The following is a 9,765-nucleotide window of genomic DNA, read 5'->3' as shown; positions in this document are numbered from 1 at the left end:
ATCCTCGGTAAAAGAAGAAATGATGATGTCATCTACATAAGCCAGATGATAAATATTTTCATTCCACTTAGAATATTCCATAACCTTTGTAACTTGGTTCATAGAACAAAGAATTCAAAGCTCTGGATAGAACTTCTGCAGCCAGAATAAATATAGTAGAAGAAAGGAGATCTCCTTGCTTTAATCCTCTAGCAGAATGAAAATTGTAACACCTCGGGAGTGCACCCTTGATGCCACATGGTGCTTACAGTCCCAAGAAACCATAAGCTAACCCATGAGCTGGTACCTACTGTAAGTACTGAATAAATTGATAACAAAGGATACACATGTGCGAAATTTAACTGAACACACCATAAGGTTTCAAATACTAAAAACAATATTGAATCGTAATAAGGAAAACAACTGTCTGAAAATAATACTATAAAGACTGTCAATATAACTTATAACTGAATAACTGACTAAAAGTATTTGAAAGCCTCTAACTAACTAATTGTGGAGTTGATGGGACAAGTCCCTAACTAACTTCGACTGACTACTGAACTAAAGTAAACATAAACGGTCCTCAGAACATGAGGACTCACCACTGCTACTGTTGCTGATGCGCTGGGAGGTCTAGGTTCGGTCAAAAACTTGAGCATCTGAACCTATGATATGATATATCATAGTGCAAGAAACGAGTATGCGGTTAGTACTTTGAATGTACTGGTATGCTAAATGGTGTTAGGCTGTTATACATGGGTTCAGGTGTATGAGTAATAACTACTTAATGAATAGCATAAAGTATTGAGTAAGAATGCATGAATACTGTAAAGACTGAGAATACATGACCATTCATAATACATGATGCTGATAAAGACTATAAACTGAGACACTGAAATACTGATAACTGGATAACTGATATCTGTATATTGTGGTCAAGCAAACCTGAAAAGAAGTACTGGACTAAAACTGTGGGAGCTATCATCTAATCGACATGACCCAAAATAAGCTAATTGGGGTCCCTGTAGCCCCTGTTACAAGGGTATCAGTACCGTGCCACGGGTACTAACACTGGCTATGTGGATCCACTAAAGTATTATCCCAAAGGACTAAGGGTCACCCTCAACTGGCAGGGCCCTAATAAGATCTATGTCAACCCTCAATTGGCAGGTTAACAACTCCACCTATGCTGGCAATGTAGTTTTGGAATTCAGGGATTGCTACTAAAGGTCACACCCTCAACTAGCAAGTGAGCCCCCATCCATGGGTTTGCTCGGTGCTAAATCCTACTCACAACTGAACTGACTCTAATTACTGAACTGAACTGAGCTTACTGACATGATGTATTAACTGAACTAACAATGCTATATCTGAAAACATACTGACACTGCTAAGACTAAGTAAACAACTAAGTTTTCGGGTATCAAAACCCCCAGGACTTGATAGCAATGTTAATAAGAACACATGAGAACATTTGTAACCGTAATATGACTTAGAAAACATCATAAATAGTCATTATTCAAGATTCATCTATGAGGAATCTCATCAAACACATGGGGGATCATAAAATTAAAGCATGAAGATAGTTTTAAACATGTGATTGTAACATAATCTCAATACTAAAATCATGGGTTAAGTATTTAACATGAAAATATCATCCTTCAAACGGATCAAAGGCTAATTCCAATAAGAACACATGTAAGCATGATATAAAATTGAAATTCATGGAAGTTCATGGATAAATTCATAAATACATGTAAATATCATAAATTAAACTTGAAATTGGGTTCTTGGACTCTATCGAATAAAAGGATCCATGAATGAACATCTACCATACCTCAATTAAAGAATTTGCAAAAGTTCTTAGTGATTTTCTTGAATCTTGAAGGGGATAAGGTTTGTTCTTGAGAGAGAATTACTTTCTTAGAGAGAAATTATGAGTAATGAGGAATATAATGGCCCTTTGGGATTTTAATTTCGTGTTTTGGATGGAATGAGTGATGGAAAATGACAAGACTACCCTTGGAAAATTAAAATTTGTATCTGGAACTCCGATTGGGCCTTCACCGCAATGCGCCAAGGCTGTCATCGCAATTCTACCGCAACACAGTGCAATAGCAGTAACTTGCTGGAATCTGACAATTGTGATTTTGAACTTTACTGTGACGCGCCAAGGCTGCCAGCACTATAGCCACCGCAACGCGTCATGATCTCAGTGAGTTACTATTTTGAAAATCCAAATATAGTTCAACCTTCATCCAAAAAAATCCAAAACTTACTTGAGACATGCTACATATACCCCTAAACATGAATCAACTCAAAAACATATGTCTCAAAGTCAGGAAGGTCACTTTAAAAATTCATCAAAGTTGAGAGGCCAAAAATAAGAGTAAGTCCCCAACAGTTAGCCAAACTTTCAGGTTCTAAGCCTCTTAGACATATGCTATGGGCTGAATTGAACTTGGAAAAGTATGGGGTATTACAATATCTCCCCCTTGGAAACATTTGTCCTTGAATGAGACTGATTAAGATGAGAATACTGAGGGACTGAGATTACATATTGAACATGCATAACTAAAACATGATTACAAAACTATGGCTGAAACATAACACATGACTGAACTGATTCCTGAATGCATGAAATGACATGAGGCTATTACATAGTTGGAAACAAGAATAGAATAGAGATAATCAAAGGAAAACTATTACCTTGAGATGGGTCTGAATGAGCGGATAAAAGATGAGGATACTTGGTTCGCATATCAAATTTTGCTTCCCAAGTGGCTCCCTCAATGGACTGGTTCCGCCAAAGAACTTTGACTAGGGGAACTTCTTTGTTCCTTAGTCTACGAGTTTAATGATCGAGGATTTCTAATGAAAACTCCTTATAAGAGAGACTACCCTGAACATCTACGCTTTCTAAGGGCACTACAATAGCTGGGTCCCCAATACACTTTTTCAGCAAAGAAACATGAAACACTGGGTGTACAGAAGCCAAGCCGATAGGGAAATCAAGCTCATAAGCTACCTTTCCAAAGCTGCTCAAGATCCTGTAAGGGCCAATATACCGAGGACTGAGCGTCCCCTTTTTGCTGAACCTCTTCACTCCCTTCATAGGAGAGATTTTCAAATATATAAAATCACCAATCTTAAATTTTGAGATCTTTTCTCCTCACATCTACATAAGATTTTTGTTGACTTTGGGTTGTCTTAAGACTCTCTTTGATTAACTAAACTTTGTCTAATGAATCATATACTAAATCAGGCCTTATCAAATTAGTCTTACCTACCTCAAAACAACTAATTGGAGATCTACATCTCCTCCTATATAGAGCCTCAAACGGAGCCATCTGGATACTGGAATGATAGTTGTTGTTGTAGGCGAACTCAATCAATGGAAAGTGATCATCCCTACTACCCTTAAAGTCGATAACACAAGCTCTCAACATATCCTCTAAGGTCTAAATAGTCCTCTCTGCCTGACCATCTATCTGAGGGTGAAAGGTTGTACTGAGACGTACTTGGGTACAAAGACCCTTCTGAAAAGCCTTCCAAAAATGAGAGGTAAACTAAGTACCTCTATCTAAAATGATGGACAATGGGAGACCATGCAATATAACCAAATCTTTGATATAGAGCTTTGCTTAATCCTCAGTTGAATAAGAAGTATGGACTACAAAGAAGTGGGATGATTTGGTCATCTTGTCCATAATGACCCAAATCAAATCATGCTGACGATGAGCACGAGGCAAACTCATCACAAAGACCATGTTCACCTCTTCCCACTTCCAAGTAGGAATACTAAAATCCTACATAGTTCCATTAGGCCTTTGATGCTCAACCTTCACCTACTGACAATTAGCAGACTTGGCTACAAACTCTATAATATCTCTTTTTATACTGCTCCACCAATATATTTCCCGTAAATTATGGTACATCTTAGTAGCTCTTGCTGAATAGAGTAACGCGCACCATGCACTTCTATAAGAATTCCCTATCTCAGATCGTCAATACATGACACACATAGCCTACCCTAGCAATGCAATAGACTATCTCCCCCTTGGGATAAAACCTCTACTTTCTGATCTATGACTGATTCCTTCAACTTAACTAGACTGGGATCCCTAACTTGCTTTTCTTTCACCTCGACAACCAAAGAAGATTTTGAACTATTCTGAACCCACACACTACCCTCAGCTGAGTCAACCAAATGAACGCCTAATATAGCCAACTAATGAACCTCCTGAACCAACTTCTTCTTATCACTTTCGATATGAGCAACACTACCCATCGACAATCTACTTAGGGCATCTGCCTCTAGATTGGCCTTGCCTAGATGATACAAAACACTCATATCATAATCTTTCAACAATTCTAACAATATTCTCTAATGAATATTTAACTCTCTCTATGAAAACACATACTGTAAACTCTTGCGATCCGTGAACACATCAACATGCACCCTATACAGATAATGCCTCTAAATTTTAAAAGTAAACACAATAGCTACTAACTCAAGATCATGGGTAGGGTAATTCTTTTCATGGGCTTAAGCTATCTAGAGGCATAGGCTATTACCTTACCTCTCTACATCAACATACAACCCAAACCAACTCTAAAAGAATCACAATACATAACAAACCTAACTGAACCATCTAGCAAGGTCAAAACTGGGGCTGAGGTAAGTCAAGTCTTCAACTCCTGAAAACTCTTCTCACAGGAATCTGACCACTAAAACTTAACTTTCTTCAGATTCAATCTAGTCATGGGGGATGAACTAGACAAAACAAACTTCAACAAACTGTCTATAATAGCCAGCTAAACCCAAAAAACTCCTGATATCTGCTGGGGAAATGGGTTTGGGCCAGTTTCTCACTGTTTTGGTCTTTTGAGGGTCAACTCTAATGCCATCACTGAAAACAATATGACCAAGGAAAGCTACTTATCTTAGCCAAAATTTTTACTAACTAAATTTTTTGAACAATTGATAGGCTTTAAGAGTCTGCAATATAATTCTGAGGTGGTCTGCATGATCATTTTTATTACGGGAGTAGACAAGAATGTCATCTATAAAGACTATAATGAATATGTTAAAGTACTTCTTGAACACTCTGTACAAGTCCATGAGAGCTGCTAAGGCATTCGTTAGACCAAAGGACATGACTAGGAATTCAAAGTGATTGTACCGAGTTCTGAAAGTTGTTTTTGGAATATCACATTCTCTGACTCTGAGTTGATAATAGCTGAATCTAAGGTCTATCTTAGATAAATAACTGGCACCCTGAAGTTGGTTGAACAAGTCATCGATTCTGGGAAGTGAATATTTATTCCTGATTGTGATTATATTCAACAGATGGTAATCGATGCACGTTCTAAGAGAATTATTTTTTCTTCGCACGAAAAGGACTGGAGCACCCCATAGGGAAACATTGGGCCTAATGAATCCCTCATCTAAGAGGTCTTTCAGCTGTTCTTTCAATTCTTTAAGTCCAGCTGGAGCCATATGGTATGGCGGAATAGAGATAGGCTGAGTATCTTGAAGAAGGTCTATTTCGAAATTAATTTCCCTTTCAGGATAAACTTCAGGAAGATCCTCAAGGAACATATCTGGGAACTCCCTCACTACTGAAACTAACTCAAGACTAGGAGTCTCTAAGCTAGAGTCATTAACTCGAACAAGATGGTAGACACACCCTTTAGATATTATTTTTCTCGCTTTAAGGTATGAAACAAGCTGACCCCTAAGTGCTGAGGTACTACCCCTCTATTCAAGAATTGGTTTATTTGGAAACAGAAAACAAACAACTCTATTTCTACAATCAACTGAAGCATAGCATGAGTGGAGCCAATCCATGTTGAGAATGACATCAAAATTAGTTATCTCTAACTCCACAAGATCAACTAAAGTGACTTTCTGGGATATTATGACCGAACAATTCCTGCATACCTGCCTGGCTACAATAGAGACACGTATTGGGGTGGACACTGTGAAGGGCTCTGCTAAAGTCTTAGGAATGACACCAAAATTAACAGCTATATAGGGAGTTACAAATGAAAGAGAAGCTTTGGGATCTAACAAAGTGTAAATATGTAAATGAAAGACCTGTAATGTACCACTAACCACATTAGGAGAATTTTCCTAATTCTATCGGGACAGAAGTGCATACAATCTATTTGGCCATTGACCACCAGTGGCACTGGAAGCGGCATCCTACTGAGTTGGGCGACCGGATGGAACTGGGGGACGACTGGATTGACCCTGTTAACCACTCTGTGGACAATCCCTGACCTTGTGGACTGGGTTGCCAGACCCAAAGCATACACATTTCTATCTCTACACATACTTTGATGGTTCGTACTATATTTCTGGAAAAGAGGATTTGTGCGACCACTATTCACACTACCTTAGGGCTTAGGGACTGGCGCCCTATCCCGATTATCATTTTTGAACTTTGGCGCTAGTGCACTAGCTGAAGATAGAGCTGGGGATAAAGATTTATAATGAAATTGAGGACGATTACCCCCCTCCGACCTCAGTGAGCAAAACTAAAGCTACCTGTTCTGGCCCTCTTATTCTCCCTCTCTTTCTGTATATTTTTACTCCTTAATCTGTTGAGCATGGATCATCAACCTAGACAATTCTATATCCTTAATAAACATTGTGGTCCTACACTCTTTGACCATGCTATCAGCTATACCAAAGACAAACTTACTCACCCTAGACCTATAATCAGACACTACATTAGGAGCATACCTGGCTAGCCGAGTAAAATTAGAAGAATACTCTTTCATACTCATGTTTCCCTGCCTTAAATTTATAAATACCTACACCTTAGTTTCCCTTATCTCTAAGGAAAAGAACCTATCTAGAAAGGTTGTAGTAAACTCTTCCCATTCAATAGGCCCTGCATCATTCTCTTTATCTCCCTTCCCCTGCTTATACCAGGTGTCAGCAATATCCTGCAACTGGTAAGTACCCAACTCTGCACTCTCACTAGAAGTCACACCTATAATGTCAGTTACCTTCTGAACCATATCAAGGAACTCCAGTGGATCCTCATCAAACTTAGATCCCCAAAATAGTTAGGGTTCATTTAGGTAAAGTCCCGAATCCTAGCTACGATAGTATTAGCCACTGAAATGGATAGGACGACAGCTGACTGATCATTCTAAGCTGCTACTAAGTGAGGTAAAGTAGCGAATGTTGCTCTAAATTTGGCATGGGAGACATGCTCATTCAGAGGATCTTCTTCAACAGGCAGAGGTGGGGGCTGATTCCCATTTCTTCTTTTGTTAGTCTTTCTGAGGGTCATGATTTTTATATGGAAGGAATATTGAATTAGACAAAGAGTTTAAATCAAGATCATACTCATTCGTACGACACGAATACTAAAAGAAGGGAAACTTTTCCTAAAACATCTTGTAGCCTCCTGTCCATAAGTATGGCACGCTTCAGACTCTCTAGGATATTTTAAAACCTTAATCTATGATGCCAAGTTTGTAATGCCCCAGGAGTACACCCTGGATTCCACGTGGTGCTTACAATCTTGAGAGACCACAAGGTAACCTATAAGCTGGTACCTGTTGTAAGCACTGAACAAACTGGGATCAAAGGATAACATGTGCAGAATTTAAATGAACATGCCATAAGGTTTCAAATATGAAAAATAATACTGAATCACAATACGAAAAACAACTATTTGAAAACAATATTGTAAAGACTGTCAATAACAACTGATAGCTGAATAACTGACTAAAAGTGTTTGAAAGCCTCTAACTGACTGACTGTGGAGTTGATGGGACAAGTCCCCAACAAACTCTGACTAACTACTAAATTGAAGTCAACATAAATAATCCTGGAAACATGAGAACTCACCACTGCTACTACTGCTGATACACTGAGAGGTCTAGGTGCGATCGGGAACCTGAGCATCCGAACCTATGATATGATACATCATAGTGCAAGAAATGAGTATGCGATTAGTACTTTGAATGTACTGGTATGCTAAATGGGGTTAGGTTATTATAAATAGGCTTATTTGCATGAGTAATAACTGATTGAATAAATAGCATGAAGTACTGAGTAACAATGCATGAATATTGTAAAGATTGAGAATGCATGACCAGTCATAATACATGATGCTGATAAAGTCTATAAATTGAGACACTGAAATACTGACAACTGGATAACTGATATCTGTATACTATGGTCAAGCAAACCTAAAATTGAGTACTTTACTGAGACTGTAGGAGTTATCATCTAATCGATATGCCCCAAAATAAGCTAATTGGGGTCCAACATGTAACCCCAGTTGGAAGGGTATCAGTATCCTGCCACGAGTACTGACACTGGATGTGTGGATCCACTAAAGTATTGTCCCGAACGGCTAAGGGTCACCCTCAACTGGCAGGAACCTAATGAGATATGTGTCAACCCTCAACTAGAAGGGTAACATCTCCACCTACGCTAGCTACGTAGTTCTGGAATGCAGAGATTGCTACTAAAGGTCACACCCACAACTGGCAGGTGAGCCCCCATCCCTAAAACCTACTCCCAACTGATACGACGTACTGACTGAACTAACAATGTTATAGCTGAAAACATACTGACAATGCTAAGACTAAGTAAATTGCTAAGTTTTTGGGTATCAAAACCCCTAGGACTTGATAGCAATGTCAATACGAACACATGAGAATATTTGAAACCATAATATGACTTAGAGAACAACATAAATAGTCATTGTTCAAGATTCATCTATGAGGCATCTCATCAAACACATGGGGGATCATAAAGTTAAAGCATGAAGATAATTTTAAACATGTGATTGTAACATAATTTCAATACCAAAATCATGGATTAAGGATTTAACATAAAAATATCATCCTTTAACGGATCAAAGGCTAATTATAATAAGAACACATGTAAATATGATACAAAATTGAAATTCATGGAGGTTCATCGATAAAATTCATAAATACATGTAAATATCATAAATTAAACATGAAATTGGGCTCTTGAACTCCATGGACGAAAAGGATATATGAAAGAACACCTAACATACCTTAATTAAAGAATTTGCAAAAGTTTTGGTGATTTTCTTGAAACTTGACCTTGAATGTTGAAGAGGATAGGGTTTCTTCTTGAGAGAAAATTGTTTTCTTGGAGAGAAATTATGAGTAATGGGGCATATAATGGCCCTTTGGGGTTTTAATTTTGTGTTTTGGACGGATTGGGTGAGGAAAAATGACAAAACTAACATTGGGAAATTAAAATTCATAACTAGAACGCTGATTGGGCCATAACAGCGATGCACCAAGGCTGTCATTATGATTCCACAACTTGCTGGAATCGGACAATTGTCATTTTGAACTTCACCACGACACACCACAATCGCGGTGAGTTGCTGTTTTGGAAATCCAAATGTCGTCCAACCCTCGTCTGAAAAATCTAAAACTTATCCGAGACATGCTACTTACACCCTTAAACATGAATCAACTCCAAAACTTACGTCTCAGGGTCGGAAAGGTCACTTTAAAAATTTATCAAAGATGAGAGGCTAAAAATAAGATTAGGTCCCCAATACTTAGCCAAATTTCTAGGTTCTAAGCCTCTTATACATGTGCTATGGGCTAAACTAAACTTAAAAACAGTATGGGGTATTACCAAAATTCATGTGCTTAACCATAAAGAACAGAATACAAGTTATTATCCATCAGTCTCCATATCTTATCCACCACTTTATAGTCAAACCTTATTTTCTCCAAAACCTTCATCAAAAAATTCCA

Source organism: Capsicum annuum, chromosome 5, assembly GCF_002878395.1.
Source record: "Capsicum annuum cultivar UCD-10X-F1 chromosome 5, UCD10Xv1.1, whole genome shotgun sequence".
NCBI classification, from domain to species: Eukaryota; Viridiplantae; Streptophyta; class Magnoliopsida; order Solanales; family Solanaceae; genus Capsicum; species Capsicum annuum.
This window is presented reverse-complemented; position numbering follows the sequence as displayed.